The sequence below is a fragment of the Callospermophilus lateralis genome, chromosome 11 (assembly GCF_048772815.1).
Source record: "Callospermophilus lateralis isolate mCalLat2 chromosome 11, mCalLat2.hap1, whole genome shotgun sequence".
Taxonomy (NCBI): Eukaryota; Metazoa; Chordata; class Mammalia; order Rodentia; family Sciuridae; genus Callospermophilus; species Callospermophilus lateralis.
In genome coordinates, this window is record NC_135315.1 from 87,166,008 (window position 1) to 87,177,729 (window position 11,722).

General features: G+C 34.8%; 1 pseudogene; it reads right to left on the minus strand.

The window, feature by feature from the left end:
- Window positions 1-9,872: 9,872 nt before the first annotated feature.
- Window positions 9,873-10,896, minus strand: LOC143410358 (protein ARK2N pseudogene; annotated as a pseudogene).
- Between the last annotated feature and the right edge of the window lie 826 nt (window positions 10,897-11,722).

Here is an 11,722-nt window from a genome sequence, read left to right on the forward strand (position 1 = left end):
AGAGTGTTGTTATTAAGGCTTCGTGGCACAGTCCTCTGCTGCAATTCAGAAACATTTATACTCTGAGTTTATGATCTTCTGTCTAATCCTGTTATCAAAGATGACTGTGGAAGCAGAAAGCATAAAGGCATTTGAGAGGCCAGGATTTGCTGGCATTAAATAAGGGGGTTTGAGGATATGATGAAAAGCTGGAAGGTGAGATTGGGATCAGAAAAAAAAGGGCAGACTTACTGGCCCAAATAGTATTTTTGTTTTCGAAAGGCTTTCACATAGTAAATATAAACCCTTGCAATATGACCTTCGATTCCAAACAAAGCTGATTTGTCATGAAGCAATTCCAGGCTTTCGTCTGACTTGAGAAGAATATGAAATCAAGAAGTTTAAAGGAATCTAAAAATAGAAGGAATTATTGCTTAGTGAGACACAGTAAAGGTGAATAATTACATTATTCTTTGTTCTTTATCACAATTTTAAAAATAGGTCAAAATATAAACTGTCTTGAAATGAAAATATTTATGAACTTATTTAAATAATATTTAACATTAATTTTACTCCCTATATTCTTTTTCTGGCTTGAAAACTATAAATTATGTTTTATAGGGGTTATGCTTAAATTTTAAAATATTTTGAGCACATATATTTCTGGAAAGGGATAAATTGATCTAATATCTGTTCTTTTTCCAAGCATGAACTACCTTGCAACACACTGGAATTGTGACTTTCCTTGTGAATATTGCCTAGAATTTTATTTTATCTTTAAAACACACACACACACACACACACACACACACACACACACACATTATTAGCTGTGTGGAGTCAATACTTAGTTACACAAAGACATACTAACACTTTTTAAACTCATCACCTTTATGAATGTCTCCTTTTCTTTTCACTGAAGTATATTCTTTGGTAGTTCTTTTGGCAGGATTCTATGAGTGGATATGCTCTTTAATGGATATCTAAAAATATCTTTAGGGCTGTGAGTGTAGCTCAGAGGTGGAGCACCTGTTAGGCCCTGGATCCAATCTGCACCTCCTAAAACACATGCACAAAAAGCCCTTTGTTTTCCTTCCGTGCTCAGTGATTGCTTATTTGGTCATAGAATACTAGGTTAGAATTGTTTTTTCTTGAGTACTCTGAAAAAAGTACTCCTTTTCTATGACAATGTGCTGCTTAATGATGTGCTGCTGTCCTGACAGTTATTACTCCTGAGATCTTCTGTAGGATCTGTATTTGCTGTTCTTCATTTTCAGGATGATGTATCAAGATGTGTGTTTACTTTTCCTCCTGCTTATTGTGGGTTTTTTATGTGTGTGTGTGTGTGTGTGTGTGTGTGTGTGTGTGTGTGTGTGAGGGGTATTGCTTTCTTCTGTTTTTTCTAGAATTCTTATTAAGATTTTTTGAACACTTTCACTCTATCCTCTTTGAAATTCTATTTTGAATATTTCAGTCCCAGTACCAATTTTCATGAATTTTCACTTTTGACAGCACCTAGATAAGAGTTTATTGTATCTATTGAGGCATTTTTACCTTAATTGGTTTTAATTTTTTTGATTCTCTTATTGTTTCTGCTCTGCATACTCTGTTTTGTAATTCCTTTCTCTCTTTTATGGATTTATATTATTTCTGATAGATTTTCAAATCATATTGAAATAGATTTTGAGTCAAAATTAATCTCCTCATTTTTATTGAGGATATTGACCATATTTCTAAGCATTCTTGTCTATAATGTCCTTTGGATTTCTAACATAGGCTAATTTGTCTGGGAATTTCACATTCTGTTTTCTTTACTTTTTTTTCCTTTTCCTTTGTTGATTTATTAGTTGCATCAGCCCAGTCCTTAAATACAGAAAAAACTTAAGAGGCATAAGAAATTTACCAAAGAATTTGTATTAGTATCCTGGTTGACAGGTGGGTAGTTCCCCTTCATGCAGTGACTTGGGGACCAGACTTCTTGCATTTCTTAAAGCAGCTATCCCTGAGAGCTTGGAAGTGGTCTGTGTCCAGCTCAGAGACTGTAGGAAGCACACGTTCCTTTTAATCAATTCGTATTTGAAGAGATACAGATTTCTTTCTATAACAAACCAACAGTAAGAATTAATACATGACCAAACCTGGCTGTAAATAGGGAGTAGGATATTCTTAAATGATGTCCCTGCTCAGTAATCACTTTTCAACAATAGTTTCCAACCATGGATGAGAAAGTCTAAATTTTTCTATAAAATTGTTCATCTTTGAAACAGTCTGCCTACTCTCTTACAAAATGGACACACTCATCTTCATATGTCTGATAATGCAGTGTTTTATCTATCTGGTTTAAATATGTCTTCTTGTCATCTGGGGATGCACAAATAAATGACAAGCCATCTATTACTAACATAAAATATATGATAGGGTAAAAAAAAATAGAATATTCCCAGGAAGAAAGGGGAATAATGCTGGAGGTTATGTTAAGTGACTAAATGAGATACAGGAAGGAAAACACACAATGTTCTCTCTCCTATATGGATATTTAAAAACAAAATACTTGGAATATATAATAGTGATTACTAGAAGCAGGGAAGAATGGGGGGAAGAAGAATAAAGCAAACTTTGGTAACAGGCACCTAAACACAATTAGAAAGAAGTTCTAATGTTCTACAGCACAGTGGGGTGTCTGCAATTCATAGTAAACTTACATATTTTATGTGTAACTACTAGAGTGGATCTCACTATCTTCAAACACAAAGTAATGATAAGGAGATGGAAATCTTGATTAGATTGATTTGATCAGTACATACTAAATGTATTGAAATAATCACATTTTGCTACACAAGTATGTCCAAATTATGTTAAATTTTTTTAAAAATGTTAATAGAGATGAAAATATTAATTTTCCTAATTTTATTATTTTATGATATATACATGTATTAAACTATTAAACTGTACCTCATAAATGTGTAGAATTAAAAATAAGTCAAATGAGGAAAAGGGGAACACACAGATGTGACTGCACCTTAGCAATGATGGACCCTATGGGGCAGGCACTATGAGGTTCTGAATGCTGATTCAGTGGTACACTATTATCCATTGTCCTCAGTGTCTCCTGGCTCCACTTTGTGAGCTTTTTTTTTTTTTTTTTAATCATCATAACCATTTCTGATATATTGAAGGGCGAGCAGCTTTTATCGTAATGCTCATCCATTTCTGGAATGCATGAATTGTTTTACTCTGTAGCCTCTTTTAGTCTAGACTCATGATTTGTTGGCAGTAAGATTTCCTAAAATTCATAGCATCCTTTTGATATATTTGTCAATTCTATGTGCCAGAATCCACATACCAAGTCCATAGCTGTTAGATGTGCTCCATTTATTAACTTACCCATTTGCTGCTTTACTCAAACTCCTCCTTTAACTTAATGCAGCTAAGTTCGGGTCATCTTAAACACTATTTTTCTTATTTTTTTTCTGTTTGATATTGAAAAAAAATCATCCTTTATCATCCTGAATCAACTCATGTTCAATTCTTTGCAGTTTTCCTTTTTTGTTTTTGTTTTTGCTCTTCTTTCCACTAGCAGCATAGCTAATTATTGCCTGGGCTCCTCTCTTCCTGAAAGTATCTTCTTAAACATATATCAAGTAACATTCTACACACACACACACACACACACACACAGAGACACACACACAAACACACAAACACACACACACACAAAAACACACACACACACAAACACACACACACACACACACACACACACACCCCATACTCTTAGCCTGCTTTCCAGCTCAAGATTTTTCCAAAAATATTATTATTACATAATAGAGGTTTGCATTTATTTAGCCTCCTCTTAAGTTTACTATATCGCTAGCCCCCTGATTACTGAGCTTAATGTCATAGTTCAAGTTTTTTTTACATGTCAGTTGAAGGTCATAGCCATATGTATTTTCAATACTTGAGTTAGGGTACTACTTAAGAGCTCAGGTAACAAAATCAAATTCTAAATCCTAGAATCTTAATATACAGAAGTTTGTTTTTCATTCACATAAGAATTCCAGGTGTGCCTGGTTTCCAAAGCATACATTTTTCATCTCCATTATCATCTATGGCCTTCCAATGAATGTAAAACTAACCACATAGAAGACACAACTGTTTCTTAAAAGTCTTGGCATACATGTGTTATATAAGCTTGACAAAGTCATGATAGCACACTAGTAAAAGTTATATAATTAACAAGGTAAAAGTTCTGAGTGCAAGTAGCAATATTAAGCTCCTTCCAGTGCAGGTAATAGAGAATTATCTTTTTTGATCATCCAACAAGCAGTTAACACATGTATAAATGTTCCATGAAAACACAAACTGAATTGAATATACATTCCTAATTAAACATTAAAAGTCATTTTTATAAATTTAACCTCTTTTCCATAGCAATAAGTAGGATTCAAGTCTTTTGAAGAAAGTGTGATTATTTCCATGTACAACCCACAAATAGCACCAGGGAACAGTTGGAGTAAATTGCTCACTAATATATTTTGTTGTGCATTGAAGGTTTAATGTCAAACCTTTACCAAAGAAAACTGTCTTAATTTTATAAAAATGCAGTATAATATAATTGTAAAACATTGTACTTAATAAATATGTGCATATTAAAGAGTAAATGATAATCATCATACTAATAAAATTAATAATGTATTCCTGTATAACTAATAAAATTATGATAATTATAAAACTTAGGGGATGATTTGAAGTTATACGTTCTTTTTTCTCTTAATATTTTATTTAATATAAAAAGTTTTTTAAATTTTTTTATTTATATATGACAGTGGGATGCATTACCATTCTTATTACACATATCTCTGGTTGTAAACAAAGTATATTTACACCAATTCATGTATTCATACATGTACTTTGGATAATAATGTCCATCACATCCACCATCATTTCTAACCCCATACCTCCTCCCATACCCTCCCACCCTCTTCCCTATCTAGAGTTTGTCTATTCCTCCCATGCTCCCTCTCCCTACCCCACTATGAATCAGCCTCTTTTTATCAGAGAAACCATTCAGCATTTGTTTTTGGGGGGATTGGCTAATTCACTTAGATTTATTTTCTCTAACTCCATCCATTTACCTGCAAATGCCATAATTTTATTCTCTTTTATTGCTGAGTTATATTCCATTGTGTATATATGCCACTTTTTTTTAATCCATTCATCCACTGAAGGGCATCTAGGTTGGTTCCACAGTTTAGCTATTGTGAATTGTGCTGCTATAAACATTAGTGTGGTTGTGTCCCTGTAGTATGCTGTTTTTAAGTCCTTTGGGTACAGATCAAGGAGAGGGATAGCTCGGTCAAATGTTGGTTCCATTCTCAATTTTCCAAGAAGTCTCCATACTGCTTTCCATGTTGACTGCACCAATTTGCTCCCACCTGCAGTGTATGAGTGTACCTTTCCCCCACCCCACATTCTCGCCAACACTTATTGTTGTTTGTCATCATAATAGCTGCCATTCTGACTGGAGTGAAATGAAATCTTAAGAGTGGTTTTGATTTGATTTGCATTTCTCTAGTGATGATGAACATTTTTTTTCATATATTTGTTGACTGATTGTATATCATCTTCTTGTAAGTGTCTGTTCAGGTCCTTGACCCATTTATTCAGTTATTATTATTATTATTATTATTATTATTATTATTATTATTATTAGTTTTTTGAGTTCTTGATATACCCTAGAGATTAGTGCTCTATCTTATGTGAGAGGGGTAAATATTTGCTCCCAATATGTAGGTTCTCAATTCACCCCACAGATTGTTTTTTTTTTTGTTGAGAAGAAACTTTTTCTCGTGAGTCCATCCCATTTATTGATTCTTGTTTTTAATTTTTGAGCCAAAGAAGTCTTATTAAGGAAATTGGGGCCTAATCCCACATACATAACTAAAAAAATATGATAATTATAAAATATAGGAGCTGATTTGAAGTTATATGTTTTTTCTCTATATTCAGAGCTAGCATTGAAACTACAGTGGTATGATGGATTGCATATATTCTTTTTTTTTTTCATTGTTTAAATACACTCTATTTTATTTTCTCTTAAAATAGTTTAACCTTTATGCTACAGACTTATTTCAAAAAACAGAAAATCTTATCTTGCACCAAAATATATATATATATATATAACACTGTTTTATTATTTTTTCTCCAAAGACCATTAAATACTAAATGAAAACAAAAACTAAATAATGAATGTAACGAACCAAATTTCATTTTAAAAACTAGAGTTGCACATTTGAAAACATTACTTCTACACAATGATTTGTCGTCACTGCATCAAGTCCACGCTCACACCCCAGCAAGAGCAGATTTGTTAATCGCCAAGTGCATTGGTTCCTAGCCATACAATGGCTGACATTTCGAGTTCACTGTAAGGGGAGTAAAAGGTTCGATGACCTTGTACTCTTTTTAAAACAAAACAACAACAAAAATATTTCCTAGTTATCCAGTGATTTTGTTTAAGATCACTACCCTTTAAAATTTGTTAAAATAATAAGAAGTAGTGTTTTAAATAAAATGAAAAATTACAACAGCATTGGACTAAAATACATGATTATTTTAAACAAACAGTGCACAATATGAGGAAGTTTGGTTAGGGTGCAATCATTTTTATATATACACATACTGGAGAACAGGGATTAGGGGCTCTGTTCTTTGCCTTTATGAAAACAAAAAGATTAAAAGACAAAACTGTGTCCCAAGCTTTTTCAAAAACCTTGTACGTGGTATAAAAAAAGCAGGCAACACAATTATTTTAAGTTATATATGGTGTTAATCTGCAAAAGTAAAGATGAACAAATGGCTAAATTATCAAATCATATGGTTTGTGTTCACAACTGGTAACAACAAAAACATTTTATGGGATGCTCAATTGTAAATACTGAAGTCCACTCAGTCTGGCCCCACCATCAAAATGAAAAGACAATTACTGGTAAGCAGCAATTTAAAATTACAGGGCAGTCATGATGATGCAATAGCTAGATTGCTGGTCTATTGTTTCAAATTGGAGGGGCAGAGAATTTAACCAAGTTGGTGGGATCAGCCAATCTATGACCCAGCTGTACGACTGTAACAGAGATATTACTTTGAACAAAGAACTACTTACATTACCAAATGCAAAAGTTTGGTTAAGAAAACGATTCCTTTAAAAGAAATTTCAAATGTAACGTGAGTTGGGTATCAAAGAATTTTATCACTAATACCTTGCCTGAAACCACATCTCCACTCTTCTAGAAATAGCAATGAATGAAGAGCTGAAACATCCTCTAGTTGTTAGGTGGAAAAGTCCCAACCTAATAGGTAGGGGGAAAAGCTCACTGCCTCTAACATCCCTTCCCTTTCCCTTTTTGCATCTTAATGCTTAAATCTCTGCTCTGGTAGATCAGGAGAGGTAATGAAGAAGCTGGAAAGAGAACAAGTGAGAAAAAAACTGCAACCTAATGTAAAAGCAAAAGGTCAGAAAAGGGCTTGGTTGCAGTTCAACTTCTTCCTCAATCCACAGTGCACAAAGCACACCAGAAAGTATTCTTCTTAGAGGATGACTATTAGGGGCTAAAGAAAATGTGTCATGGGAAATAACTGGACAAAACATACTATTAACATTAAAATAGATAATACGAGAAACATTCTTTAAAATGGGGCTGTGACCTGATACTGGGGGGAAAATAAGCTGCAAGAACTTCAAGTTATATACTCCACTCTACTCTTTTCCCAATGATTTTCCTGGAAAACACAGACCAGAAATTGTACATTTCTGCTTTGTCTAGTATTTTAATTCAAGTAAAAAAAAATGTGTAACAGTAAAATTCAATAAATTAATCCTAAAGTAAGATGTGAAGGTCCAAGGATACACCAGTAGTAAATCTTCAGAAGGTCCTGATTTGCTCTGGCCTCTGGGTCTTTGGTTTTTGTCTAGGATTACAGCCATGTGAAAGAATGATACATGAGGTGCTAGAATTGGAGGTTCGTGATCTTAAAGGCCTGACCAATTAAAAGTAGGTTGGAAAAAAATCAAAAGTTGGAGAAGAACAGAGGCCAGATCAAATGAGAGGCTAATAGAAAAATCAAAGAACACATGCTGAAGTACATTTCTGTAGAAAAAGGGGCATTCAGAAGAACTCAAGTAACAGGAAGTAGCGTAAAGGAATAAAGTTGTCTTTATATTTAAAAAAATGAAGAAAAGGCCAGGCAGGTAGAGCCAGGCAGACTATGATGCATGCACATGTAAGCCGTGCCTTCATTCATCTCAGGGCTTCCATGCACCCACCCTGCACAGTGCTTGGTGCAGAGCAGGCACTTGGTAAATGTGTGTTCACTGAATGGAAACTGAAAACGGCAGATCTCATGGTCTTATGATCAGTAAGAGCTACAAAGGTATTTGGGGAAAAAAGCAAAGGGCATAGGAACTTCATATCATAACAATGGAAACAAAAAACAATTTAAGAAGCAAACAAAAACACTGAAAAACAAAAGGTGAAGTTTTCTGAGCCAATATTACTTCACACCTCCCTGTGCACAATACATAGTGTTCTAACTCTAGGTATTGCTTTTAAAATAATTCACTAGTATCTACATGTTATAGGAAAAAAGGTAGTAACTAATGCCACAAAACTCCAATGCTGGCATTTCCTGAATTCCCTGAAGTTTCAACTACCCTTTGCTATTATTACTTTTTGATACTGTGAGACTTACAGTGCCATTAATATGGTTTGCACTGACTTCTTATGTCTTGTTTTTTCTTATGATATATATATATATATATATATATATATATATATATATATATATATATATATATATATATATTTTAGAAGGTAGAGAAAAAAAAAACCCAAATATGATATCAGGTCCAGTTCAGCGTAGGTACTGAAACAGTTGTCATACATGCCTTATGGAGAGATCAGCTTTGAAAGAAGGTACTTTTCTCTCAAGACTTGCAAGCGCCTGAAGACTCAGAAGCCACACAGTTTTTCATAGACTTTCTAGGTAATAGTTTTCTAAGTTCTCCCATTATTTTAATAAATCAGGGGAAAAAGTTAAAGAAAAAAGACTTTCCCACTGATCTCTCAATACTCTCTCAACATGCCCAGAAAACCTCTTGATGGTTACCAATCCACAATGCCTCTACTCCAAAGGAGACATTCTTTAGAACATTATGAATTATTGCAGCAAGGAGACTAAATAAGTCACCTTAACAGTATTTAGAAATACAAAGGGGCATGTCAATTATTTGTATTGTGAGGAAGTCAACCAGGAGTAAAGTCAGGAAAGAAGGCAGAAGACTTAAGCTGAAAGAACAAAACACTTGTAATACTTCTGTCTTCTATTTTTAAGGACAGATTTTAAAATACACATGCCCTATCAGGTGCCAATAAGGACCTGAGTGATACGTGTGCGAATGCCCTAATGTGGGAGTGACAATGAAATGGGCAGATAGTGGTCAAGTCTAGATATTAATTTCATTATACAGAAAAATAAATACAAGATTCAGAAACTGAAACACTTTACTTGGCAATTAAACTATTATTCTAAAAGGAAAGCAACTTTCCTAAGATTAAAAGTCACCAAGTAAAATGAAGTTATCTAATGAAATTCATCATTTTCATATTCCTACTGAGGGAAAGAAGAAATTATTTTCTCTGTGATTAGTTATTTTCCTAAGTGACTTCTTTTGATTAAAAAAAAACGTGTGGAGAGGTTTCCATGAGTTTCAATTCTACAAATGTCACAAACAGCTTCTGAAGCTGAAGCTATGACAATGAACTTCTGTGTCACAAAGAAGAGGAGGAAGTGGAAAGTAGAAGGAAACAGTGCAGAGGAAACACAGTGACATTGTATTACAGTAGGTATTTATGCCTGCTATCCTCATCCAAGGTCAGATCAACAACTTCTGCTGGTGAAGCCCAAGTCTGCTGGGGGGTCACAGTAGTCCATGACTGTTTTTGCCGGGTGCTAACATACTGTGTGCCAGAGCCATGTTTCCATGAAGAAACACTCTGAATCACACCCCCTCTAGGATGAACACACCTCGCATGTTCCTGAACACCCACAATCTCTACTTCACTATCTGAAGAGGCAATATTAATTTCTTCATTAAGTGGTGCATTGCCAGCAGATGTTTTGTCACTTGCTAGGAATCCTGGATCCAAGTGACCTGGTATCTCTGCAGTGATTGTCTTGCTGCTCCCTGAAACCTCTTCATCATCATCTTGTACTTGAGTCACAAGTCAGGTCACTGTCACTGGTACTACTGTCCTGCAGCAAGTTTTACTTCTTTCTCGCAGCAGCCTCCCGTTTCTGCCTCAGTAGTCTGATCCACTCCTTATGCTTTTGGCTCCAATGACCTTTAACCTTGGCAACTCCGCCACTCTGTTTATCACTGGATTGCCGGTTTTTCTTGGCAGCCATAGTAGATGTTTCACTTTCAGAACGGGATCGCCTAGACTTACGCCCAACTGTGGCACCAGACACTCCAGAAGGGTCTCCTTCCACTGCTGTTTCTGCCTGGGAGGGTTCATTTTCTTCTGCAGAAGACAATGTATCTGAATCAGCCAGGTGACCACTAGAGGAAGGGGAAAGCATGCAATGATTAGAGGAGTCACTCTCATAAACTCGACCAGTTGTCGGCTTGTCACTCTCTGTGGATGCTAATTGAGACTCAGAAGAGTCTCTTCTCAGTTCCATCAACAAGCAAGGCATTGAAGAAAGAACTGCAGAATCTGCTACACCATCTTTCTGAACTTGAGATTCTAGTTCTACAGATCCATCTTCCTCCTTGGTTGTCTCTTGTTCAGATGTTTTCGGTGGGACTTCAGACTCAATGAGTTCTTCAACTTTTCCCACTGCCTCTTCCATCTTCATTTCAGAATTTCAAGTTAAATTATGGAGCAGAGTCTAGGAAACGATATCAAAGATGCAACAGGAAAGCAACCCCCTCCTGAAGGTTTCTCGATGCTAGCAAAATCTGAATCCTTGAATCACTCCAGCAGGAAGCCGGCTCCCTTCTCTACCCACTTTTCCTCGGAAGTCATCACATTGGCTTGGGGAGACCAGGCTGTGCTCCTCTGGTGCCGTGGCACCAAAGTCCTGTTCAAGTTTCTTCATGGGAACCTTGCGAGCCTTCGCATATATTCCATATGAACATTGAATAAGTTATTTTAGGATATTCTCACATCTAAGCTCTATAGAAGTATACTTAGAAGGACTACAGAGTTTAAATTTCCAGTAATAGAGTATATAAAAACCAATGTAAAAATTGATAGAGAAAAAGGGATAGGTGGTTCAGGGTTTAAGAATAGGGTATATGATATAAATACACTTTAAATGTTTATTTAAGATAAATTGTATCTTTTATTCGAAAAGAGCATTTTGATTTTGGTTATAGCTACAATTACTACTATTTTCTGGAAGAGTATTCTGAAGGTAAATATATGTGTGTGTGTGTGTGTGTGTGTGTGTGTATATATATATATATATATATATATATATATATATATATATAAATAATCATATAAAATATATAAATATGTATTGTATATAAAATAAGAGTATATATTATGGTGATGGGGAGAGATTCTTATTTTAGAGTTCTTTGAGACAGTGACATATTACAATTTTAAGAAATTTCTTGTGTTCTCAGTTATGCCTGTGGCCTTTTAAAGAAGAAATTTTTGTACTCGATTTTTCT